Source organism: Grampus griseus (genome assembly GCF_964374135.1).
Source record: "Grampus griseus genome assembly, chromosome: 13".
Taxonomy (NCBI): domain Eukaryota; kingdom Metazoa; phylum Chordata; class Mammalia; order Artiodactyla; family Delphinidae; genus Grampus; species Grampus griseus.
In genome coordinates this window covers 73869615-73897402 of record NC_139007.1, presented here as the reverse complement: position 1 = coordinate 73897402, position 27788 = coordinate 73869615, and the positions used below count along the sequence as shown (strand labels likewise).

Below are 27788 nucleotides of genomic sequence, written 5' to 3'. Positions count from 1 at the left end.
ATGAATAATGAATAACCCCCAAGACACATTTCGGTAAAATCTTCAACTCTTGGAGCACAGTTTGAAAACTCCTGTTCTCCAGATAGCTGGCCTACTTTACTAGCAGTAACTGTCGTTTATTGAGAACTTACTATGTGCTAGGCACTGTGTAAATGCTTTTTTTTGCATCGTTCCCCCAAACTCAATGAGGTAGATACTTTTATCGTTTCCATGTTACAAGGAAGGAAATGGAGGTTTAGAGGTGTTAAGTCATTTGCCCAAGGCCACACAGGTAATAAACAGCAAAATGGGAAATTGGACTCCACATTTGTAATCTCAAATTACTCATATAACCACCACCACCACTGCTGCCTCCACCACCGTTTGGGCACTCTATACTCAGAATTTTACATAGATAATAACTTGAGTTCCCCATCACCCTTAGAGGTAGGCACTCATTTTAGCCTCACTTTACTGATGAGGACAGAGGACATTTAGGCACAAAGGCATGGGCTCAAGGATACACAGCTGGTCAGTGGTGGAGACGGAATTAAAACCAGGCCTGTGCTTCTCACTGCTTTGCTGCACTGTGTCTAGATCGGTTTTGCAAAAAGCGCTTTGTCCACCTGCACCAGAGACCCCCAGTGACGAGCTGGGGAAGCTGGCCGGTTTCCCCTGGTGATGCTGACACACTAAACACGGGTCTAGAACCCGGAGTGTGAGGATTTTGGATGAGCTGCTCTTTATCGATTTTAGTATTCCCACTTCTTCTCACCAGCCTGGAAGTTCTCAACACCAAAGGAACCCAGATAAGGCCTCTGTCACAGACCTCCGGTCTCTCACTCTCAAGGTCCTTTTTTGTAGGGACAGGATTTCTCTGACGCCCACTCTTCCCCCCGACGATGCTGACAGACTCTCGCTACTCAGACTGGGGTCTGTGGACCAGGGGCATCGGTATCACCCAGGAGCTTGTGGGAAACTCAGGATCTCAGGGCCCACCTGCGGCCCACTGAATCAGAATCTGCAATTTCAGCATATCTCCAGGAGATCTGTGAGCACGTCTCCATCTGAGAAGCCCCGGCTTAGTCAATATGGCCTAGGATGCCTCCCCCCACTCCCTTTAGCCCCAGGAAAGGGAGCTCCTGGGGAAGGGGGTGAGGTGCTGGGGAGGAAGGAGAGAAGAAAGCCCTTTCACCCCTGACCAAGTGCTGCTACTTCTTCCCGGCCCGAGCTCAGGTCGAGGAGGAAACCCGTGCACCTGCGGCCTCATAACCACCTGGGCTATGAGAGTGTGAGTGAGGTGGGTCCACGTGGCCAGACACATAAACACTGTGGTATACGGTGGCCAGCTCCTGTCTTGCTGATTGCACAGGACTGCCCTTTAGTATATTATGGGCTAAAAAGGCTTCTGAGGCCTGCCTGGAATACAGGCACCACTGACAGCATGTCTTCAGGATTTTCTGTGCTCTGGGTTTCGAGCAATGAACTACAAATAAAGTTCTGGCGCACAACCTGCTTGTAGGTGGGGATTTCCTGTACTTTAAAACTTTAGGTATGTGGATGGCTACTTCTCCTCCTGAGGTTTCTGTTCCTAGCAGGGGGGTAACATTTTTCTCTGGTTACTACAGTCGCTGCTCCTAGGAGACCCCAGAAAGAAACCCACGCTTAATGTTTTAGCCCTGAAACATCAAACACAAAGGACATCGGTGGGAACTGTTCATATTTTTTCCAGTTTCCTGGGCTACAAAACTCATACCAGTTACTCTACAACAATTTTCCTACCTAACCGCATTCTGACATGAGCATTTTAAGATGCCTTTATAATCTGTGTGGGGATATGGATTTGGAAAAAGGAACCAGCGTTTTATAGTTTAAGGAACGAGTGACCGCATTCAGCCACAGTGAAGCTGCTCCGTCGCTAATTTAAAATAAGTCTCTAGGTCGAAGGTATCGGGTGAGGATGCTACCCAGACTTGACTGCTGCTGCTTCTGAGGCTGCAACACTATTCACTCCAGGGCAGAATTCAGTATGAGGCAGATCATATCTAAATCCACATGAGGTGAGAAAACCCAGGAAGAAGCCCGAAGGCAGTGCATGTGGGTTCAGCTGAGCAAAGTTATAATGGAAGTTTCTATTGTGGATAACACAATTGCACTGCCTGCTTGTTTACAAGCTTTTTTAACAGACATGAAAATTCAGCTTTGCACCATTCACTTTTAGCTGGTGCAAGACCAAGACCGACAAAGGCAGTGGGATTTGCACGCTTCCTGGAGCTGAACCACAGGCTGCAGTGACTCAGCGCGTGCATCTTTGGGTCATTCTGATACTGTCACAAAACTGGGAGCTTTTCTAAGTAGCCAAAATATTAAATGCCAGGAAGTATGAAATGTCTTTCCTCTATTTTCAACTTACTTCTCTCAAATGGGAGAAAAATGAGATCAATCAGAAGACTCCCATGTTCCTTTCCAATGATGCAATCGTCACTTTCAAGAATCAAGAATCCCTACTTATTCGGGATGAGCAACAACTGACCAGGAACCATGTGGAGTGTGCTGAGCTGGGGGACTCCCAGCCCTGGAGACAAAGCCACCTCCAGTCCATCTATGTTTAAAATAAAAGTCCTGCTGAGCAGACACAGTATGGAATTATGTTAACAAGACCTTACACATTCGCATCAGATTCTCTCCCAATAAAAAACACTCTGTTACCAAAGGATTGGAGCCCCCAGACAAGAGTCAGCAGAGCAGTGCAGGAAAGAAGAATTTGGACAGCCCTTGGCAGTTGACCTCTGGGCCCACGCCTGGGGTCAGTGGTGATCTCTGTTGACTTATTTGTGTGCCCTTGAAGAAGGCCTCCTGCTTAAAATAATGAGGGGCCACTAAATCGTACTTACTTGTCATGCTGCCTTAATGGATTCTTTTACAAAGGCTGAAAAGCATGGGCTTTTGCCCTTCATGCGCCTAATTTTACCTACAATGAATCTTCCAAATCTTTGATTTCGGGTTAAGCTTATTTTGGAGAAACGACGAGTTATAGGAATAGCCTTTATAAACATTCATTAACATCAGCAAAGAGAAAATAGTCATACACCTAAAACTTGTCATTCAGAAGTAAGGGTAAAACACTCTTAGAATGAGTAGAAAAATTACCTAAAAATCTGCTTCATAAAGTGATAGTATCATACTTACCACTTAACCAAAATATCGTTGTAGTTAATTTTGTTGTGTTTGTGAAATAATTTCTTTTCTGACTTCTCCCTAAATCTACTGCTTTTTCCTACTGGATAAATCATTCAGATTTGTTGTAATTCAGAAAAGAAATAAGCATTTGAACTCACTGTTCCTTCAGTTCATGATCTAAAAGGGAATCCCTTCTATACATTTCTTTCCTCCACCAATATGGCCGAACACCCATCATCTTGTTCCAAAAATTTAAGAACAACCAAAAAAGGGACTTCCCTGGTGGTCCAGTGGTAAAGAATCCCCCTTCCAATGCAGGGGATGCGGGTTCGATCCCTGGTCAGGGAACTAAGATCCCATATGCTGCGGGGCAACTACGCCCGTGTGCCACACTACAGAGCCCACGAGCCCTGGAGCCTGCGTGCCGCAACTAGAGAGAGAAAACCCGCACACCACAACTAGAGAGAAGCCCGAGCGCTGCAAGGAAGAGCCCATGCACCGCAACGAAAGATCCCGCATGCCTCAACGAAGATACTGCATACCGCAACTAAGACCCAACACAGCCAAAAAAAAAAAAACAAAAAACAAAAAAAACCACCAAAGAGACTACAATGGTTAACTACACGATGATGCAATTTAAATAAAAAGATTCTTTTTGATGAAATAATAACTCAAACATTTAAACTCTTGAGCAAAAGTATTTTCTGAATTATAAGTACAGTGCCTCGGGAAGCCCAAGGACTGGATTTTTTGTCTCTTCCCTTCTCCCTCTTCTTTGGACACGAGGGACAGAACTGTTTACATCTAATGGTCATTTAGATAATTAAACTAAGATGATGCAAGAGGAAAAATGGCCGGTATAAACATCAAGCAAAAGGAAAGAAGAGAGGTATTAAAAATCATGATAGGGCTTCCCTGGTGGCGCACTGGTTGAGAGTCCCCCTGCCGATGCAGGGGACACGGGTTCGTGCCCCGGTCTGGGAAGATCCCACATGCCGCGGAGCGGCTGGGTCCGTGAGCCATGGCCGCTGAGCCTGCGCGTCCGGAGCCTGTGCTCCACAACGGGAAGAGGCCACGACAGTGAGAGGCCCGCGTACCGCAAAAAAAAAAAAAAAAAAATCATGATAATGAAAACAGTGCTGCTACCACTGGGATTCCACTTGCTTGACTTAGTGGTGACGGAGGCTCTGGGATTTCTTTCTGGGTTAGGTAACATTCACCTGCACGGCCCGTGACTGCCAGGGATGCTCTGGGCGCTTGGGGGCGTGTCCTATCAGAGTGCCTGTTATCTTTCCTGGTGGCCAGCGACTGCCTGTTCCTGTGCGAAAGGGCAGTGAGGTTTTATTCAACCCACAGTCCTTTGCTGAGCACTCACTATGGGGATACCAAGGTGACCAGGACCTGGTTCCTGCTTCCAAAGGGACAGACCATTAAGCAGATCATTGGAGTCGAGTCACTTTTTACTTTTCAGTTAAAAGAAAATCTTTTTCATTCTTTGCTTTTCATATAAAAAGAATGAACATAATAAATTCTTAATGTCTGACTTTCGAAGATGGAAGTCAAGTTCAATCACTGTAAAGATGACTCTATCGTGCTCACATCCTGGAGCAGTATCACGGAGCTCCGACTATTCCAATTTATTTCAATGGTGCTGAATAAAAGACTGAGCAAGTACAGTTATTTCTCTCTTCTGTAAAGCAAACTATAACTCTTAGTGGTAAGAAGCCTGTTCCAAACTAACTTTTCCATTAGTTAGAAAAAACTTACTTTCAACAAAAGACACTTTCAAAAAGAAAATACTTTCAACTGAGAAGTAATAAATAATAGAACTAAAAAGCCACGTCTTGCTCTCCTAATACTGTTTCCTGGAGGTGACCCCTGTAAACAATGTCTTGTGCAAACTCCCAAGAAATGTTCTATTCTTATATAAGCCATGTGACTATATAACATGTATTTATGTAGTTACGTACAGAAACTGGAAAATTCCACATGTACAATTCTGAAATCTGATTCTCAGGGAGAGTAAAACTTAAAAGAGGCAACTGGGGTAATTTCTAAACAAAGGAATGTGGCTGGAGTGGGGAGACCCAGGAAGAGTTGTTGCCAACACATTCTACAGTTGACCCTTGAACCACGTGGGGTTAGGGGCACTGATACCCAGCAGGGTTGAAAATCCAAGGATAATTTTTAGTTGGCCCTTGGTAGCCGAGGTTCCTCCCTATCCGCAGATTCAACCAGTGCAGGTCGTGGATTGCTGAGACTGATATACTACTGTCATATTTAGATTGAAAAAAATCTGTATAGAAGTGGACCCGCCCTGTTCTAACCCCGTTCTTCAAGGATCAACTGTAAAGTCAATGCGCCCTGCCTTTTGGAAAATGAGAGATTAGGGAGAGTTCTTTAGAAGAAAAGAAAAATAAATGCGAGCAGGGCGTCTGACCTACTGGATATTGACAAAGGAAACGAAGAAGTTCAGCACGTTTCATGCATCTCAAATATTACAACGGACTAAGAGCTTTCAGTTCAAAGACCACTCGGCATTTGAGTGCATCTTTCCCCCACCAAATAATTTATTTTTCTTTTTTTGTTCTGATTTTAAGGACGGTATCCTTAGTCAGCTTTCAACTATGCTTGCCAGGAAAGCCCCATGCTGGCTTGCTCAGTAAGACGCTGTCCTTCCTGTTTCCGTGCCTGGAAGACCAGAGGTGGCATAATGCAGCCCCAGGGCTTCTCTCTATTGTCCTCTTGGTGTTGGCTTCATCCCCAGGCTTTCTTCTCTGTGTAGGCAGCTCCAGGCCACATCATAGCCACACCCTGTGATATCCAGTGCGAGAAAGAACGTCCTCTTCAGCGACTCATTTTTTCCCCCCTGATTCCTTTCTTTTATTTACCAATTTTCAAAACAATAGTTTGGTACCCAGTGGTAGTACCTCTGGGACTCTGCTAAGTGCTTTCCATGTCTGTATCTCATTTAATTCCAACAATTCCACAAGGTGCATGTTATTACAGCTTCATTATCCCCAATTTGCAGATTAGGAAAACAAGACGAGGAAAAGCATAATAACGCAAATCACACGGCTAACAGCTGGTTGAGCTGGAATTCAAAAGCAGACAGTGTGACCCCAAAGTCCTAGCTCTAACCACTGAACCCTACTGCCACTGCCTCCCTTACATCATGGCATTTAGTGTCGCTGCCCCTCGGTGGCAACATGTCTGCTGCAACTGCACAAAGAAATGTTATGAGCTGCCTTTGCAATGGGAATACACGTCCTATCAAACTACTGAGATTTCAGCTACAATATTTGTGTAAATAAATTTATATGAATTGTAAAGAAAATTCATTTACTTTACAATTTTAGTCTTGATTCCTTTTAAACTTTAATATTTATGCAAGAAAACGTTACACAGCTTACACCCGGGGTAGTATCTTCCAAATTACATCTTAGTCACAGTAGTCAGCAGTGAGTAAAATAATACCTTATGACTGTTAAACATTGCTACTGTTTACCAACCAATTGGTTCCTCTCTCACTTTGTTCTTATTCATTCATCGTATGCTTTGATCTTATCCATTGCCAAAATGATAGATAAAGGTCATATCTACACAGGTGTTACACTGTTCACATCTCACTCTTCCATTTCCATTGGGAGGCGGTGGAGATTCTTCCCCATCTCTCCTCATTTCACCATAAGGACCACAGCTGAGGCTGCCAACAGCCCTGTGAGACAGGTGAGGTGGGAGAGGTCTGTGTAGCCCCACTGAGAGGTGTGGAAGTGGCCTCAGGACAGTTGTGTGACTTTCCCTGGACCAGTTAGGAATGGGAACGTCGAGCACAAAGGCTGGAAGAGGTAACCGAAGTCTGACGGGCAGCAGTAACCCAGGTGGCTCTGAGGGGTGAGGGGAAGGGCCCCGTTCCTGTACTGCCAGTGGACCTGGGTAAGTTACATCACTGAGTCTTGGTTCTGTACCTGGAAATACACTATGAATATAAACAGATCTATGTTATAGGCTCTATTTCAAAATTAAAATGGGATAAAGTAAGAAAGGACCCTAGTTTAGTGTGTAATACACAATGGATACAATTGTTATTTTATTATAGAAGGTACAACTATAATTGTCTCTATGAAGTACAGTGCTGTTATTATGATAGACACAGAAAAAGGAGACTTGAAAACAAATCTGAACTGTGAATAATCATATGTTTCTTTTATAAGAAAAAAGGGTTCATTAGTTTTGAGATTTCCCCCTAATTTTTCCTGCTCTATAAACAATTTAAAACAGCCCCTTTCTGTTGTTTCTACTAATGACAATCAAATCTAATGCTACACCCAATAACCAAGACCTAAGTATCAAGTAATCAGGGGCCTCTGACTGATGACAAATGTTATTTTAAGAGAGAAACCTTCAGAAGTGTGATGAGCTAAAAACAAGTATGATTTTAAACTGAGTTCAGTCTTTAGGAAGAGGGGATTACTCTTTCTGTGTAGGCCAGAGAAGATGCTGTGAAGAGAAGCACAAATTCAATTCTTTACACACTGCTCCTCTCTGCCTGAACTTTTGCAGTGTTTCCTCTCCAGCCTTTCGATGGACAGGTGGCATGCCAGGAGAACCCTGCCAGCCTTGGCAAAACAAACCAATTTTATAACGTTTCATTGTTTGGAAACTCAATATCAAGCAATCAAATTCTGGTTTCTGAGAAGCTCATCTTCTGAAAATGAACTGTGATGTTCTGGGCGTGCGTTTTATCCCAAGGTCCTATTAGCAATTAAGTCATTATTCTGTAACTCCTGGAAGAAGAGAGAAGATGAAGGGGAAGGGAAGAGAAGGAGGAGGGCGGGGCGGGGTGGGGGGTGTCACGAAAACTGCCTTTACTTAGCTGAGCTGGTCCTTTTCTCCACAGAGGAGCTTGTTACAGAAGACACAGCTGCCCATGTAATTTAGCATTTCCCTTTTCTTCCCCCCGCCCCTCCTCCAACCCCGGCAAAGCTCCTCCCCAGAGATAATAAGCTGCTGCAGCAGCAGGAAAACAGAACAAGACAGAGGGAAATTGTATCCATTATTTTAATGTCCCCTTTATGGCTCTCTTGGGACAGAGGCAAAGGAGTGGTCTGGGGGAGCCTGGATGGGGAGGGGAGGAGTTATCTCATCTAATGTTTACTAACCGGACACTTGGCCGGCCAAGGTTTGACCAGGAAACTGAATTAGGAAAGAATTCATGACCACCCTGCCACCTAATTTAACTATTTTAAATACTAGAGGCCTATATGGTTCTGCCATCTCTCTCTTCTTTTTTTAAATTTTTTTCCTTTAGGTGGTTCAGACCAGATCCCAGCTGAACGCTCAGGACCTCAGATTGGGTCTATATACAGTATGTTATGGACTGAACTGTGTTCCCCCCGCTCCCCCTGACAAATCTATATGTTCAAGCCCCAACCTCCAACATGAGGTCACAAGGGTGGAACCTTTATCCAGTAGGGCTGGTGTCCCTCTAAGAGGAACAGCCCAGAGATGCACGGGCACAGAAGAAAGGCCTCAGGAGAAACCAACCCTGATGACACCCTGGTCTTGGTCTTCTGGTCTCCAGAACTTGGAGAAAATAAACCTGCTGTTTGAGCAGTCCAGTCCACGGTACATTACTATGGCAGGCCTAGCAAATGAACACGTCGTACTTATGTGGGTATTTCCTTCCCTCTACAAACTTCCATGAATATCCACAAAACATGTTTTCCCCACTTTACCTTTCTCCAATTCCTGGACGGAAAGAGTCCTAACTGGGCTACGTGCAAAGGCTTCTCTAAACAGCACGCCTTTTCTCACTGCAAGGGCAGACGATAATTAAAGGACTTGGCGGGTAGAGATCCTGCCTGGGAGGTGAGCACCCCGCTGTCCCTCCCGCGTTTTCCCCTTCTTCACCCGGCTTCCCCAACACGGCAGGGATGCTGCAGCTGTCAGACCTGCTTCCTCTGGATTAATGCAGTGGGAGAAAAAGAAAACTGTGGACCAAGTATCTTGAAATCACTCATAAATCAAGTACCTTGCTCTCTTTCTGTTTCTCACAAACACACAGCATGTGTTAAAAGTAAGGAGAAACATCAAGAGAGCAACATGATGGATTTCTATTTTGTAAATCTAATTTTTATCAAAGTAAATCATGTACGTGGCTTAAAAGGTCACATTGTCCCTCAAGGCATACTATAAAAAATGACAGTTCCCTGTCCACTGCTGCCCCGCCCCAGCTGTATTCCAGCTCCTCAGAGGCAACCACTATCCATTCTCAGCTCTTTCTTTTTTTTCGGGGGGAAGAAAGGATTTATTACTTGCAGCAAGTAAGGAGAACACCGGGGATCTTTCCCAAAGCAATGTCTCCCCAGCAGCAAAACCGGGAAGTCTTAAGGTAAGCGTACATGCATATTCATGAAGGGGCTGGGGACATCGACTGCGTCCAAACTTGATTGACATCACAAGAATCAGAGAAGGTCAACATCGTCATTCTTTAGGTTCCAGCTGATGTGGTGGTTGAGCGCTTCTGGCTAACCTTTACTTACGAAGCAGAACTGGGAGTCTTCGGCCCCCATGACCTTACCTGGTCTCAGGACTTAATGAAGCTCAGGTTCTTGATGTCTCATCGCAGAACGAATTCAGTGAGAGACAGAGTGATAGGTAAGAAGTGGATTTATTTAGAGAGAAACACACTCCACAGGACAGAGTGTGGGCCATCTCAGAAGGTGAGAAAGGCCCCTCAGCTCTTTCTTCTTATCATCACTGCTCTTTCTTGATTTACAACTTCAGATGCTATCTATTGGCTTTCTAACACAGAAGATGAGGATTTAGCTCTTTGACATCCTACTACCCATGCTCCCCCACTTCCACTTTCCATCTCTCAAATAAAGAGCTGTCATTACTTTTGGTCTGATCAGGATTTATTAGGACAATGTAAATATTACTCACAGGAGGGCCATCATACGTATTCTGATTACATTCTCATTCTTGTACAACTCCTGTTTCTCCTAGAGTTAATAACTGTCTTGTATCTTCATTAGTCTAGCTTTCTATAGGCCTATCATTCATGCACTAATGCACTCTGACAGTCTTGGTCCTCCCTTCATATGCCCACGCATGAGATCAGTCATCCTCACGGCCATCCTGCGGGCGCCCTTCATCCTGTAGGCCTACTAAACAGCTGACGGTGGCATCTCCCTTTGCCATGATCCTGGAGACTCCTTTCTATTGTCTCTGTTTCCATGTGCTGTACCGTATTGCGGTTTATACACACTAGGGTGACTCCCAGTAACTCCCCCTCCTTGAGTGCAGGTGAGACCTGTGACTTACTTCTAACCAGGAGAACATGGCAAAAGTGATGGGGTCCTTCCATCTTACCAGATTCAACTTTCCCCCGTGCTGGCTTCTGATAAACTACCATGCCATGAGAGGGTCTAAGAAGGCCAGGTGGTAAAAACCACATGTAGCCTCTGAGACTTAAGTGTAGCCTCCAGCTGACAGCCAGCAAAAGGCTGGGCCTTCAGTCCTGCAGCTGCAAGGAACTGAAATCTGCCAACAACCTTGTGAACTTGCAAGAGGATCCCTGGCCTCACATGAGACTGGAGCCCTAGCTGATGGCAGTACTACAGCCTGAAGCAGGCAACTTAGCTAAGCTGGGTTTGGTGTTATTATAAAGCTGCTAAATTTGTGGTTAATTTGTTATGCAGCATAGAAAATTTTAAAAAAAATTAATGGACTTAACTTTCCCTTTAAAATTTTTTTCTCTTGTTTTTCTACTTTCAGCAACTTTATTTTAAAAACAGAGTGAATTATTTAGCAGCGTGGCATACGATAAGCTGCATGTGGTCAAGTGTAAAGTTTCTTCTATGCTATTACAAAACAAGCTGCTGTGAACATTCGTGTACAGACCTTAATATGGACATATATTTCACTTCTCTTGAGTAAACACTTAGGAATGGAATGGCTTGGTCTTACAGTAGGTGCATGTTTAATTGTTTTCACATCCCCACTAACATCTGGTAATGTCAGTCTTTTTAATTTTAGGTATCCTAATAGCTATACAGTGGCATCCCATTATGGTTTTAACTTACATTTCCCTAATGACTAATGATGATAAGCATATTTTCATGTATTTATCACCCATATACAAGTCCTCATCAGATAGATGATCTGCAAATGTTTTCTCCTTTTCTGTGGCTTATTTAGTTTCCAAATATTTGGGGTTTTTCCAAATGTCTTTCAGTGTTGATCTCTAATTTAATTCCACTATGGTTAAAGAAGATATTTTGTATGATTTGAATCCTTCAACATTTACTGAAAATTAATTTGTGGCCCAGAATATGATCTATTTGGCAAATATTCTGTTTGCATTTGGAAAGGATGTGTATATTCTGCTATTGTTAGGTAGAGTGTTCTTTAAATCCAGTTAGGTCAAGTTGGATTATAGTGCTGTTCAAGTCTTCTAATATTCTTATTAACTTTCTGTTTATTTGTTCTGAGAAGGGTTTTAAAATCTCTTACTATATTTCTGTCTTTATCTATTTTTCCTTACAGTTTTCCTTCATGTATGTTGAAGGTTTGTTATTAGATGCATAAACACTTAGGATTGTTATGTCCAGATGAAATGGTCCCTTTAAAAATATGAAACAACCCTCTTTATCTTTGTTAATATTATTTGCTCTAGTTCTATTTTGACACCAAACCAGCTTTCTTTTGATCGCTATTAGCATTTTCCCAGCCTGTTTCCTTTAACCTACTAATGTCTTTATATTTAAAGTGGGTTTCTTGTTGGCAGCATATAGCTGGATCTTGTGTTTTTAGCCAATCTGACAATCTCTGTCTTTTAATTTGGGTATTTAGACCATTTACATTTAATGTGATTACTGATATGGCTGTGATTACCACAAAAAACAAAACAAAACAAAACTCATAACTGTTTTAATGTCCCTAACTCCTAATGCTATTATCTGTGTCATTTAAGCATTAATTTTGGTTGATTTTTTTCATTATAGGTTGTATTTTTTTTTTTGTGGTACGTGGGCCTCTCACTGTTGTGGCCTCTCCCGTTGTGGAGCACAGGCTCTGTATGCGCAGGCTCAGCGTCCATGGCTCACGGGCCCAGCCGCTCCGCGGCACGTGGGATCTTCCCGGACCGGGGCACGAACCCGTGTCCCCTGCATCGGCAGGCAGACTCTCAACCACTGTGCCACCAGGGAAGCCCTATAGTTTGTATTTTCCTACTTGTTTACATGCCTGCTAATTTTGAATTGGATGTCAGACATCTTATCTTTTTTCATACTGTATTTTTTGTATTTATAAATATTTTTATACTCTGTCCTGGGATACAGTTTAGTTACTTGGAAACAACTTGATTTTGGGGGGTTTTTCTTTTAAAGCTTTGTTGGGTGGGACCAGAACTGTGTTTAGTCTAGGATTAATTTTTCCCCTACTATTGAGGCAAGACCTTCTTGGCCCTGTGTGGGAGCTATGCACTGTTCCCTTTGATGGAGGTTTTAAAGGTGACACCATTCAGTGTACCTAATTAAAGAGCAAGGTTATTGGAAACATATTATTACATATAGTGACAGAATTTGATTTTAAGATAAGTAGTCCAAGAATAAAATTATACTAATAGAAAAAAATAGAGAAATTGTAGAAATGACTAGGAATAAGGTAATACACATTTTGTTTATGTTTATAAACTGAAAAACAGGAATACAAAAGAGAATACTTGCTGCTCAGCTATCTGCTTTTCTCAATCAAAACAAAGTCAGTGGGCTTCCCTGGTGGCACAGTGGTTGAGAGTCCGCCTGCCGATGCAGGGGACGCAGGTTCGCACCCCGGTCCGGGAAGATCCCACATGCGGCGGAGCGGCTGTGCCCGTGAGCCATGGCCGCTGAGCCTGCGCGTCCGGAGCCTGTGCTCCGCAACGGGAGAGGCCACAACAGTGAGAGGCCCGTGTACCGCCAAAAAAAAACAAAAACAAAAAAACAAAGTCAGTTTTCTCTGAACTTTTCCTCTTTTGGCAAGTCAGATCCTTCCTTCGTTGCTTTGCTACTGACACAAGCGGCAAGAACCATTTGAAGTTCAGTAGGCCTCCCTCTGCTGCCCTCTCAGTGACCTTGGTGAATGAAAGCTTCCCATGATGGCACATTTTCAAATAAATATGTGGCCCAGGCATCTGACGAGTGTCTGAGTAATTCTCTAGCGTGTTGAAGGAGAGTGATACCATCAGCCCATCAGCTATTTTCCCACAGGAACCAAGCCAATAAAGCCTGAATTTTTCATGTACTTGCACATAAATAACACGAAGCATCAATGTGGATGCACTTTACCCCCGAAAACAGTTCCGTCAGTACCACACGTCTGCCAGCTTTGTGTGGTGTCCCTTTCTGACTACAATCTCACCTTCCAATTTCTACTTCCTCCACCTTCTATCCCCACCCCCACAACCATTCTACCTATCACGATGTAATATTCTATGAAAATTTAATTTCAAGTACATATGTCTACTAGACGTGGCAAGTCTACAAATAATATTTATACTTCATATGTTGTTATATTTCAGAATTGAGGCAAAGTGACCTAAAGCAGGGCTTTGAATTCCCTCTATAAACTGGGGCTCGCTGGGTGCTCCCAGACCAGCTGTTTCCCCTCCCTGCAGCCCATGGGGATTTCCATGGGGGAAAGGAATAGGGCTGCCTATCTGCCTCAGGGAACAGCATCTCAGCCCTTTTCATTTCATTCACACCAGTACTTAGGGACATTGGGAAACCCAAAACAGTTCCCAATGGGAAAGAGGTTAGGCGGTCCTGAGACAGTTCTGTGTGCCTTATTACCCAAACATGAAATTTCATGGACCTCTCCTTTCTTCTAAATCACAGGTTGGAAAACTATAGCCCATACACCATACATCAGGCCAGCTGTCTAGTTTTATAAATAAAGTTTTATTGGAACACAGCAACACTCATTTGTATATTGTCTGTGATTGCTTTTGTACTATAACAGCAGAGTTGAGTAGTGAGGACAGAGGCTGTTTGGGCTGCAACACCTAAAATATTTACTATCTGGCCCTTTACAGAAAATGTTTGTTGATCTCTGTTTTAAAAGACAATGTCACAGACAAAAGGATTTAATGAAAACCAAGAGAGACGAAGAATTTGATTGTGGGTATTCTTTAACTTTCCCTAAAGACACCAAAAACATTTTATAACTAGTAAAGTGGAGGTGTCAACTGAAAAGACAGAGGCGGGTGATGGTGTTTGAATCTAGATTACTGGTTCAACAGACCACACATTTTCTAAAAGTGAAAGGTCAAGGGCACTAACCTGGCATATGCTCAATGTTTTGGGAGACTGCTGGGGGACAGTCATTCTCAGTTTAAAAGATGCTTAGTGGGAGGATGTTAATTTATAGTATTTTTTTACTTAGAATCCACTTCAAAGATTTTAATTCATGGAGTTCTCATTTGCAGAATAAAATTCCTAACACCTAATTTGTAGATTCTAGATAAACGTTTTACTTGAAGTCTAATTTTCTTTTCTTTTTTTCTTTTTGGCTGTGCCATGTGGCCTTGCGGGATCTTAGTTCCTCGACCAGGGATTGAACCCGGGCCCACAGCAGTCAACTGCTGAGTCCTAACCACTGGAATCCCAGGGGGCTTCCCTGAAGTCTAATTTTCTTTGATTGGGAAAACACCTGAGTTCTTAGAGATGTGACATGTTGCACCAGAGGGCAAAACCTTCTGTTCCACTTGGGTTAGAGGTGGGAAGCCTATCTATCTGTGTGTCATCTGAAGGCTGAAAGGATGAACTCTTACTGACCAACCAGGTCCTCTGTGTATCACTGATTTTTAAGAGGTAGTGTTCTACTATGCACTGCAAGAGAAAACACAGGTTCTATGGCATGTTCAATGTATCGATGAGACTTGTTGAGGAATCAATGATCTGAGAACTCTGAAATGGTAGCTAGGGTGATCTAGTACTTGATGTCCTTTTACACCTGGCCCTGGTAATGTGGATTGATGGGCAAGTGGCACCAAAGGCCCAGATGGGCTGAGACGAGAGGGTCACCAGAGGGACCTTAAGAGGGAAAGTGATCCCTGGATAGGCAGTTAAATAGAACCAAGGACACTCTTAGAAAAGAAACACTGAGGCCCACTGGACAAAATAAAGTTGCCAGAGCAAAGTGGTTTAGCTAATAATGGGGGGGAAGGCGGCGAGGGGCACTTTCCTAAGATGAAAAGTTATAAATCCCCGGGAGAGGATTGCAACAGGAAAACAAGACAATGGAAAAATTGGTCAAGGGTGAAGAGTAGTAAAGGGAAAAAACATGGAGTAAGCTAGAATTTATGGTATTTAGCTTTTGTGATGAACAGCCATCATCTAAAAGTCCTCTGGCCTATCAAGTCAGCAAGGGAGTAACCTGCTTATCCTTGGCTATACCTTACCATTCCTGACTGTAAACCTGGAAGATCAGGGGGTCCCCATTCAAAAAAAAAAAAAAAGAGAGAGAGAGAGAGAGAGAGGATAAATGCCTAATTAAAAATGGCATGGACTTCCCTGGTGGCACAGGGAAGAATCCGTCTGCCAGTGCAGGGGACATTGGTTTGATCCCTGGTCTGGGAAGATCCCACATGCCGTGGAGCAACTAAGCCTGTGTGCCACAAGTACTGAGCCTGCATTCTAGAGCCCACGAGTCACAACTACTGAAGCCTGTGTGCCTTCAGCCCGTGCTTTGCAACAAGAGAAGCCACCGCAAGGAGAAGCCCGTGCACTGCAACGAAGACCCAACACAGCCCCCTGCCCGAAAAAAAAAAAAAGGCATGATTTCATAAATTAGGAGGTTGGGATTAACATATACACACTACTATATATAAAATAGATAATCAACAAGGGCCTACTGTATAGCACAGAGAACTACACTCAATATCTCAATATTTTGTAATAATCTGTATGGGAAAAGAATATATATAATCTCTCTCTATATATATCTATATATAACTGAATCACTGTGCTGTACACCTGAAACTAACATTGTACATCAACTATACTTCATTAAAAATTTTTTTTAAAAATTGCATGGTTTCTATATACCTGAGTATGGCCCTTATAACTGCAATCATTTTGGAGTGAAGCCACAACTAAAAAACCCTGAGGTAGAGGTGCCTGGAGTTGGAACATGCAATCATTACTCCCCATACCCCAGCCCCTCACCACTAGACCAGCCTGCTCCAGCCTCCCAGTCTGAATTCCTCATCTTTCACCAAGACCATCCCAAATTATGATTGATGTAAGGACTGCAATGAAACGATACCATAGTTTTAGCCCTTTCCAAAAACTTAATGAAATCAGGCAAACTGGCAGAAGTCCACACGAAAGGAATCAAAGCTGGATACTGTGATCAGTGCTTCAGAGAAACGGAGCTGAGTTCAAAAGAAATAAGGCTGTGGACTAGTACTGATATTATTCTTAAGGCCACTGACGATCCCTCCTGCAAATGCATCATTGTTGACACCACTAAGTGCAGGAGGAAATGGTAAGGTCCTGGCCTACCTAAGGAAGTTCTTAAATTTTTAGCATTTATATGCTGTCAAGATTAACTGTCTTAAGTTGTGAGTAAAGGATTTTTAACCTAAAAAATTTATGCAATCCATATCAAGCTTAATTTCTATTTTTTTGAAAAAAAAAATAACTGGGCTGAGTATTCAGAATATTGAGTCTCCTGGGATTAGTGGATGGAAACATTACAAGTCTGAAAAAGTACTGAAAAGGAATGAAGGTCAGAGAGTGGGCTGGGAAGCATATGGATGTTATAACTGGACCCTCAGTTCAAGAACCTAACCCGTAGCAGCTACTTGGAGCCACAAGAAAATACTTCAGGATTTGAAAAGATCTGGTAGCGTTAATAACCATGTCAAAGAAGAAAAAGTGAAAAACGACACTGGAAAACCCTAAGGTGTCTCCGTCTCCATCACTGTAAGATCTTGGCTCAAGTTCCTCTTGATGGGTCACTGGGCAAAATGCACCAGGTCCCCACAGAATCACAACGTGGTGTTTCCACTTGGGTGTGTTTGGGGAGGCGAGCCTCTGTTGCTGCAGTAGGAGGAGCAGCAAAAACGATCTTTTGCCATCTTTTTTTTTTTTGTGGTACACGGGTCTCTCACTGCTGTGGCCTCTCCTGTTGCAGAGCACAGGCTCCGGATGCGCAGGCCCAGCGGCCATGGCTCACGGGCCCAGCCGCTCCGCGGCATGTGGGATCTTCCCGGACCGGGGCACGAACCCGTGTCCCCTGCATCGGCAGGCGGACTCTCAACCACTGCGCCACCAGGGAAGCCCTTTTGCCATCTTTTGACTTAATCAAAACCCAGTTATCAGATCTGAATTCTAGCTGTTACTTTGGTTTGTTTACCCAAAGCCTCCTCTCTTGCCGATGGAGTTAACTGGAATTGTGTTGCGTGTTTATTAGCATTTCTCATTTCTTTTATGTTGCCATCCCTGAAAATAAACTTGTTATTCAAATGCTCCTTTCAAGTCCTCCTGCGTCTCCCTTAGAGCCTCACTGAGTTACAGACGTGCGGTCAAGAATAAGCCTCCGTGGCTTACATGCACCAGAAGTCCACACACGATACACGGGACGGGAGAGCTCATTTGGCTGGTGTCCACACAGCATGAGCAGAAAGAAAAGGAATCAGTGGTGATGCCAAGCTGGCAAGCGGCCACCGTGTTCCAGTTCCTGGAGAAGAGCCAACCACAGGGTAAGCCTGGCTCACTGGGTTTGAGAGATTTCACTTCATCAGTACATGGAGATAGGTGTGTGTATATATGTTACCAACCTTAAACTTTATTAACACTTACTTCCAGTGTCACAAGCTGGTATCTATTATTTATGGGCTTAACAAAAATTATGATTGAAAGAACTGCTTAAATAAATATTGATATTTTAAACTGATCAAACGAATATAATTTGATTTTATAATAATGAAATTGATACGTTTTTAACACTAATGTGGACTACAAACACCTACACACACTGCTTTAAGGAGCTGAACAGGAGAGGGATGAGATGACTAACTGTAGGAATTTTGCAGGAATAAGATGAGAAACCTTAAGTTTGAGGGGATGCGGTTGGGGGGGGGGGTTGGTGAGGATGGCGGACTCAAGTACCACAAAAAGGATGCACTCTGGGGAAAGGCGAGCAACAGACGAAGGACCAACGCACTTTCCCTGTGGTTCTTTTCAAGCCAAAGCATTATTTAAAAAAACCCAATGCTACCTAATCGTTGTGAGTATGGAGACCCCTTTTTGAAGTAGAAAATGGTTCCCATGGGGTCCATACAGTCCATTCAACATGAAAATGCATAATGAGGAGGAGAGAGTATAAATTGAGTTACGTTTTTAAATGACTTCGTATTTCATCCACGCCAACCTCTATCTATAACTAAACAAACAGTCGTTCTGGCCCGTGGGAGACACGGTTTATTCACTCTACAGGCCACACACAGTCTGAGCAGTAGCCTCTGGGGGTCGTGCCTGACCGGCACTCTTATCCCGGCTTTTCGGTACCCGCAGGGGGGCTCCATGTGGTGCGGGGGGGTCTGCCTCTGCCTCGCCCACAGGATGGTCACGACAGTCACTGGACACACTGGTGGGTCAGGACGGGGATGTGCGGCAAACAGGGCCGTCAGGGGATTCCTGAATACAGCTGACCCCTGAACGACACGGGTTTGAACTGCAGCAGGCCCACTTATACAGGGCTGTTTTCCAATAGCACATGGTACACAACTACACAACCCGTGGCTGGTTGACTCTGTGGATGTGAAACTGCAGACCCAGAGGGCCCACTACAAGCTATACGTGCATTTGCCACTGTGCTAAAGCTGGCGCCCCTAAGCCTGGCGTTGTTCAAGGGTCAACCGTACCAAGAGGCAGTCTGTAGGAGAGACAAGGTTCGTCTTCCTCTGGGATAGTGGGTTTTACGTTTGAAGTAGGTCACTCTGTGATATGGAGGGCATCCCTTCCAGAGAGGCAGGGCTGAGAAACGGACAGCTGAAGCCGGAAGGCAGCAGTGGCTAAAGCCAGACGATCCTAGAACTCTTATCTAGGTCAGTTCTTCTTTCTGTATACACTTGAGTTGAGTTTCTCTTACTGCCATGAAAATTGAGTTCTGACGAGCACAGCGAGGGTCAGACTTCGCTGGCCAGGAGCCCCTGCCTGGGCCACCAGCCTGGAGCAGGGGCTGTTCGGCGGGGCGGGCCCTGCGGGGGACGCAGGAGAGCACTGAGACGCTGCCTGGGAGGTGGAGCCACGGTGGCCCGAGTCCCAGGCAGGTGGTCTCTTCCCATAGAACAAGGGTCGGCACGTCTGCTCAATCGCTTGCATGAACAGCTCTTCCTTTGCTCACATGGGCCCCTACCCATGGCTGTGAGACGGGAGTGGCACTGCAGACGGTCCTAAATTAAATCACACCAAAGGTCCAAAAGTGTAAAGAAATGTCCAGGAGGTCATTTACGACCATTAACACATTTTTCAAGATTAGCAAACATTTGCTACCTTGAAAAGTTATAAGCTATGATTTCGTTTAATATTTTAATTTAATTTTGGAACTATGGTATTAAACCAGTCTTCACTAAATTGCACTTAAAAACCCCAAACCTACCAAACCTCTATTTCCAACAAGTTAAAAACAATTTAACACTTCAAGGAAATTTATCAGGAATTTAAGGAATGGCATAAAGAGAAAAAATTTTAATTTATGACATGCAAAGTGAATTTTTTTGGAAGCAAACTCTGTAAGTGAAATCAGAGTTTTGAAAGAGACAACTCCTCAAATTGACTATTTCTGCCAAATATTAACCTTATTTTCATTCTTTGATTTTGCAAGACTTTAAAATAGTATATTTTTAAGACCAACAATTTGATTATGTATTTTGAGAAACTCTCAATCTGTGAGTTCATCCAGGAGTGGCCTGGTCCCAGTGGAAAGATTCATGACAAAGAAACACTGAATATCTTTTCAAATTCTAAGTAGCATGTGCTGGAAACGAACACTCCCAGGAATACTCATAACTCCCTGCAACAACTATAACATTACACTGCGTTTTATTCAAATTATTGCCCTCTTGAAAAAAAAATTGGAGCACGAATTCAAGTCTTTGGTTTTGAAGGTATATTTGAAAATATACCTTCAAAACCAAAGACTTGAATTTGTGCTCCAATTTCATTAACTTCCAGCTTGAGTCCAGATAACGTGATGGACACTGCCACTTCCCATTCTTGACATCTGGCTGTTTAATTATTCTATTCGCTTAACTGTCTAAATATATTTGCATAAGTTTACAACAGTATCAGATGGAAGGCTTCATGAATCTGTCAATATTATATTTGGCCAGCTTAATGGAAAGGAAACATTATGCTAAAAGCACAAAAATTCTGAACAGGGAAATAAGCAAACTGCCCTTACATCCACATAAGACATATTTATTGGTAAAATATAAAAGAAAAGAAAGATGGGTGTTTCACCTGATTACTCATCTTACAATATATTCAGTCTTTTTCTTATGCTACGCTGCACACCATCAGTTAATTATGTTTGAAAGCTGAAAGAACAAAGACTGCTTAGATGACAAATGAGGCAGTAAATGAAGCTGAGATAGGAATAAAGATTCGAGAGGGAAATATTTTGTTTCTTTTTTAATATGCATTTTGAGACTATACAAATGACCTGCAACTTATTTTAAAATCGACATTCTACCATTAAGTTTGACTCTGTACATATTACATGATATCCCCTGAGACAACTTAGAATAATGCAAAATGGACTATTAATAATCACACAGAAAGCAGCAAACACATGTGAATGCATTCAATCTAGCCATGAAAGGGCTCGAGGGGGCATGAGAGGAGGTTACCTGTTTAGGCACCAAAGTTAACTTCTAAGACCAAAGCCGACTTACATGTGTTGAGTTCAATGGATGTCTTACAGAACTCCAGTCAACATTGCTTTCTAGTACTTGTCTATCCAAGTTTAAGGCCACCCAGGAATGAAATCCAAAACTAAGTAAATATGCAGCAACCTCATTTGACAGTTTTCAAGTTCCAGTTTATCCTTTATCAGAGCTTCAAGCAAAAACCTAACATGTTTTGAGTTTGACTTCTTTTCATTTCCCATATCCAAGGGGTCACCCTGCCCACACTCTTGCCCCGACACACCGCTAATATATTGTGTTTTTCTCTTTCCTGACCCTAGGGAATAAGTTCGTGAAGGCAAAGACTTTGCCACATTCACCTTTTTATTCCTAGTGGCAAACAGAGTGGAAACATAAAAATTTGTTGAATGGACACAAGAGGAAAGAGATGGGAAAGGTCCTAATAATTTGCTGCCCGTTGATAATCCAGATGGATTGACCATGAATGGTTGACTTAGCGGCTGCTTAGAAATTTCTTCCGTGTGGAGGCCTCGATGTGATCAACTCGACTTTTTAGGGTCCAAGGATTCACTGTGAAGTAAGTTGCATTAAGCAAACTTACAAAGTCTGTTTTATCATCTAAATCCCATTTTATTCATTTTGGGTGAGGTATGACTTAGCCATTTTGAGAAGGCAGTGCAGAATGATGGAAAAAGCAAGACATGAAACAGAAAAAAGCACAGGCAAGCCGCAGAGTAGGGTCCTAGTTTTCTCATTTATATAATGAGAGAGTTGAACTGGACGATCTCCAGCATGGTGGTTGGCAGACATCCAGGGGTGGGCTTCCTCTCTGTGTGACGCTGGTTTTAGTAGTGCTAATGACTCCAGAACATTTAATTTATAGCCCAGATCTCTTTACCGAACCCTAGACCCAATAACCAATTGCCCAGTGGACATCTTCACTTGAACTTACAACAAATGCTTCAGACTCAGAATGTTCAAAACGGAATTCGCTATCGTGCGGAAGAGAGAAAGCTACCCTTAGACCTGTTTGCAAGGCTGGCGTCTGGGAACTTGGCTTTTGAAAGGGTTTATACTGAACACCTGCTTCTCTTGCGGGAGTCTGGAATTTGGTGAGTGCCAGGCAGAGGGTGCCTACGTTCCTCTGCACTTCACCCCGTGTGCCTTTTCCCTTAGCTGATTTTGCTTTGTATCCTTTTGCTGTAATAAATTGTAACTGTGAGTATGACTATATGCTGAGTCCCTCTAGTGAATCACTGGGGGTGGTTTGGGTTCCCCCAACACAATTATTTGCCTCCTAAAATTGGTTTTTCCTCCTTTTTTGCTTAACTAAGTAAACGACAACCAGACCCACCTGGGGAACAAGTCAGACATTTGAGCCATTTTTTTTTTTTTTTTTTTTTTTTTTTTGCGTTACGCGGGCCTCTCACGTTGCAGAGCACAGGCTCCGGACGCGCAGGCTCAGCAGCCATGGCTCACGGGCCCAGCCGCTCCGCCGCATGTGGGATCTTCCTGGACCGGGGCACGAACCCGTGTCCCCTGCATCGGCAGGCGGACTCTCAACCACTGCGCCACCAGGGAAGCCCTTGAGCCATTTCTGAATTCTCTCCTCCCCTCTCCTGCTTATTGAGTCCAGCTCATTCTACCCCCATAATCCCTCTGGTATCCATGTCCTCCTCCACCTTCACTGGCTCTGCTGCAGGCTAGGCTGTGCGCTTCTCGCCTTCCTAACTATCAGTACTACCACCTCCTAACTAGGTATTCATGCCTGTGGTCTCCTTTCTCTCCAAATGGCTCTAAACTGTGAACACAGTGATGACATTGCTCTGCTTAAAATCCACAGGTCCTGCAGAATTCAGTTCTGATTCCTAAGGCCTCGCACGACCTGGGCCTTAGCTTCCTGCCCAGTGTCACTGCTCTCGCTCTGTCCAAATCTCTTGTTGCCTGCACACACGATCACCATAGTACCACGTTCCGTCTCACCTTGATGCTTTATGTGTTGTTGTTTTCCTGTCCCACGTCACCTGACTAGCCTCTTCTCATCCCTCACAAGTAGGATGAGGCAACCCCATGCCCAGCCTGAGCTCCCCAACCCTGCCAGCTCCCAGTGCCATCTGCTCCCATGGGCTCTGGGGCACCTCTGCATCCCTCTGTCTCTCAGGAGGAAAGAGCGCTCGGCTCTTTAAGGTGTTAATATATTTAACTGCTGCCCCTCACTAGCCCGTGAACTCCATGAGGGCAAGGCCCAGTCCTTCTGTTGTTTTGTTTGTTTGTTTCTCATGGCCTAGTGCACAGCACTCTTCAATAAATATTGTATGAGTGAATCAGAAATAAGGCATTTGTGTGGTCGCACAGTGATGCATTCATTAAGCTCGAATGCCCTGATGAATCATCACCATTAGCTTGAGTATCTGAAGTGCATCTAAAGGAAGAGGATTAGTCACTGCCAAGGACAGAACTCTGCCCTGGACTCTCCTGGTGATGACAATAAAATCGTCTTCTCCAGAGCTCCCTTTTCTCAGACCCATGTGGTCCTCTACCTTCTGTCCATAACCCACCCCGGGGCAATGCATATGATTCTTTACTATGTAAATATTAACTGAAGTGTTTTCAGCAGATTTTTCTGAATTGCTTCCCACAAATTCAGTGCTGTTTATCTAAGAGATGTCCGCTTGCTGACCGTGGCTTGCCTTGCCCTTCACTTAAATCCTAATGTCCTTCTTCAAGTCTCTACTGTTTCCTTCCTACAATATATGAAGGATTTGAATTTGGAACCAAGCAAAGCCCAAATCCATTGGAAACACTGACTTACCGGTAAATGAAATTGATGACTCCCCAGTGCATTATGCAATGTACCGAGCAAGAGCCCTTCCCTACCATCTCATGGACGATGTGTACACATGCCCTCAGGACAGAGACACAGCCAACCTCCAGGCTGAGTGTTTGAAATGCAGGGTCAGGTAAACCTGAGAAACTGCTCTGGCAAATGCCAATCTACGTGCCTTGATTAGCAAGAATACTCAGTATCTCGGTTAGTTTTCAGGAATAAAAATTATTTAACAAAATGGTAAGAGAAGGGCCTTAATACTTAGGTAAGTACCTGATAGCTTTTAGAACATCTGCATCATTTAGTAGTTGTTGTTTCTCACAAAAGAGAAGGACATGCTCAAATTTTATACTCTGATTTTATACAAAACCCAATCAACATCTAGTTTAGGACTACAGTGGCTTGGAGCTGACAGAGACCAGAGGCCGTCATCTCATCAGCGAGGTGAAGGGCCTTGGCCTGGGGCAGAGGCAAGACTTTAAGTCGAGATGTGGCAATGCCTCATTTAGGGTGCTCACCACGGCACCATCCTGCCCTTCATCCTGATGCTGTCTCACTTCTGGTGGAAAAAAAAAAAAAAATTCCTTCCTAAGTTTTGAGAAAGGCGCTATATTGGTTCAAGTGTCATCAAATAAGTTAAAACAGTAAAAACAACCCATGGTCCACACCTGCAGATGCTCTTAGACAACTCACTTGGCCAGGCCATGCCCAGCCATGCAGACGGGGGCAGGAGTCCTCGGGAAGGAGGGGACCAGGGCTTTGCTGCAGGTACGGGGTTGGGCGTGTGCATGAGCCATGGCTCTCCCTTCTGGGGAGGTGGGGGACAAATGACATGTATCCCACAAAGCATAATTTTCATGGTACAGCTCTATCTTGAGGGTTAAATGGGCTTCTGTAGGCTAATTATCATCGATGTCACTGAAGAATTTGCAAGTGTATAATGCAGTTCATGATTCTTGCTGGCCTGTGGGTCATCCTTAAAAGCAAGCAAATGGCACATTTCTGCAAAGAGTACCAACAAGCTTCTGCAGGATCAGAAAAGCAGCCTCCACCAAAGGCCAAACACGGATGTGACAGACCCCAAGAATCAGTGGCCCCACACTTCCTGCTCCTTTATGAAACCCAACATGGTCCCGACCTGCCCAGAGTCTCAAGCTGCACTAGATACATATCTTTCTTGTCTCTCTGTGAAGCTATTTATATTTCATTAAAACGTCAGTGCGGTCAATCAGCTTAAGCCCTTACTACGTACGGAAATGAAACACGGAAAGAAGAAATTGAGACCGCTAATCTATAAGCCGTGGGCCGTCCCTGAATGGCAATGAAAATAAGGATTTTGTGTAGTGCTTTCCTCAAAGGTAAGACTATTCTGGGCAGTGTATGCATTGAGAAAGATACGGTAGGAACACATTTTATTGTACACATATTGTATGAGTGTGTGTGTGTGTGTGTGTGTGTGTGTGAAAGTCTAGATCTCTTTAGCCCTGGAGCATTCTGGGTGGTATCTTTATTTCGACTTTGCCCCCTCATCTTCTGAAGTCTGGTTTCAGAAGGTGGAGGTTTTCAGCAAACAACTTCAGGAGGCTTTTACTTTAAAATGAAGTTTAAGAAATAGATTGACAGGAATCAGGAAAATATACACTGAATAAACGTCAAGGTCCTGTTAGAAAGTAGGTGTGTGGTCCAGGCATTCTACAATTATCAGAACCGAGCTGTTTATTAGTTTCAGAACTTCTTGACAACCCAAGAAAAAGGGGACAACACTCAGGCCAACGATGTGTCTTGAAAAGGTATTTCCATTCCCTTGGGAAAATGGCACAGAAAACAAAGTAAATAACCCCAAAATACTACTGTCACTTAAGATTGTAAGAAACTCATTCAATAGTTAGAACCTACTGTGTGCCAAGCGCTGGGCCTGGCAGCCGACAGGTCAGGGTTATAAGCTCCAGGGACAGCAGGGACTGCCTCTATTCTATCACGCTGGCTGAGCAGGGTCCTACGGCCTAGCAGATCAGTCATTGGGCTGGTAGGGTTGACAACACTTTTGTGAAATTAAGGAACCAAATCAAGTCTCTCACCTGAAGAGATGACCAACCTATCCCCAAGAGAGAAAGAGCTCAGTAGAAAACAATTCTGGACCCCTTTGACCTTTTAAAGCACATTCATTAATGGGTGACAGAAACACCAAGATCCACATCAAAAAAAAAAAAAAAAAGGGTGACATTATTCTGATTTAGAAGATACTCAAGGCAATAGTTTCAACCAGGAAAGCCTGGTTGAAAAATGTCACAATGAAAAATTTACCTTTGAGCAACACAGCTTTCTGCTAAACAACCCAAAGTTTAGTTAGACAGTTTATCCTAAGTTACTACAATATTAAAGCTATAATGCAATTAATGGCTATCAAGCAATAAGGTTTTGGATATCATCTGCTCACATAATGGGATTAGTTTTAGAACAGGTCGTTTGAAGCCACTCTTTCTAACTGGACAGCTACCAGAATCAAGGCTCGTGTCCAGTAATGGATAGGATGTGAAAATAAGGCCATATAATCAGCAGGAAGATGATATAATATTTCTGAGGAGGCAATGATGGGGCTGAATCACGGTTTTACTACTTACTGGCTCCATGATCAGGGCAATTTACTTAATGTCTCTGTCCTCGGTTTCCCTCTGTGTAAACAAGGGCAGTGATGTTACCTACCTGGAAGGGGGCAGTGAGCATTAGATGAGTTAATATATACTGCTGAAAACGCTGTCTGGCTCTGATGTTAGTGCTGATTACAGTTTTAACTTTTATCGTTGTAATTTAAGTAAACATCCCTTTGTTTCTACTTGCTTTTTCTATGCATTTTTACACTGTTGACATTATAGTCTATGAATCCCATTTATTTTCCCACTAAACAAACCAGTTATTTCTCCAAGTCATTAAACATTATAAGCATATAGCTGCTGTATGTATTTAGAGACAATCATTCCGGTCCTGAAACTATCCAGACATTAGTATCTTTAACCCTCCCTTCAATGATTCCTTTTCGCATCACACATTACATCTAGGGGAAGAGAATGGATTATTCTGGGGGCTAGAAAGATGTGAGCTTATGTGCTCAACAGAGAAGATACGGAAGAAATAAAATCACAATAGAAGATCTGTGAAAACGTACAGAACTACTGTAGACAGAGTTTTTGTTTGTGTTTAATAATACACAGAGAGCAGTGCCTGCATGTTGATAACACAGGAAGGAGGACAGGATGTCAGGGTAAGATGCAGAGTAGCCCCGTGCACTTGAGATGAACTGGACATTCCACCCTTGTCCTCAGCTTGAATGTGTGAACACAAAGAAGTGCTGAAGAGGGATTTATGGGCATTTTTTTTTTTATGTGCTGCAGAGATTCCCCATCAGGGTTTCCATGTACCATTAACTATTTATTGTCCAAAGACAAGAAGACTCTGTCTGAAATTCTAATCCATACACTTAATATTCTTCTTCTTCCTGAAATCTTCTGTTCTTTTTCCAGTGATGTGGTTGCAGCGATATATATATTTTTTTCTGTCTGTAATGCATTCTACTCCAAAGAAAGATAGCAGGTTCCAATTTAAGCCTCAAATGAAAACTAAAAGCACTTCAAAGAAGTCAAATAGATCTCCTTTTGGAACCCCATTGTTAGGTGGTGCCTCTCTCCTCTCTCCCTGTCCAAACTTTTCCATCTCTAAAATGGAGCACATTCCGTTCTTTGTGACAAACTTATCAAAATTAAAATAACAACCTCCGGCTATCAAAACAACTTCAAAAAAAAAAAAAGTCACTTGTGGTTATTGTAAATAATAAAGAACTTACAGCTACCTATGCAATGATTTTTACCCATGTGAAAACTA

General features: G+C 43.3%; 1 protein-coding gene across 1 annotated transcript in view; it reads right to left on the bottom strand.

Annotated features, from left to right (window-relative positions):
- MTHFD1L (methylenetetrahydrofolate dehydrogenase (NADP+ dependent) 1 like) overlaps nt 1-27788 on the bottom strand; it is a gene marked incomplete at its 5' end in the record, with an annotated part of 196300 nt that overhangs the window by 8618 nt on the left and 159894 nt on the right. The window lies entirely within an intron of this gene.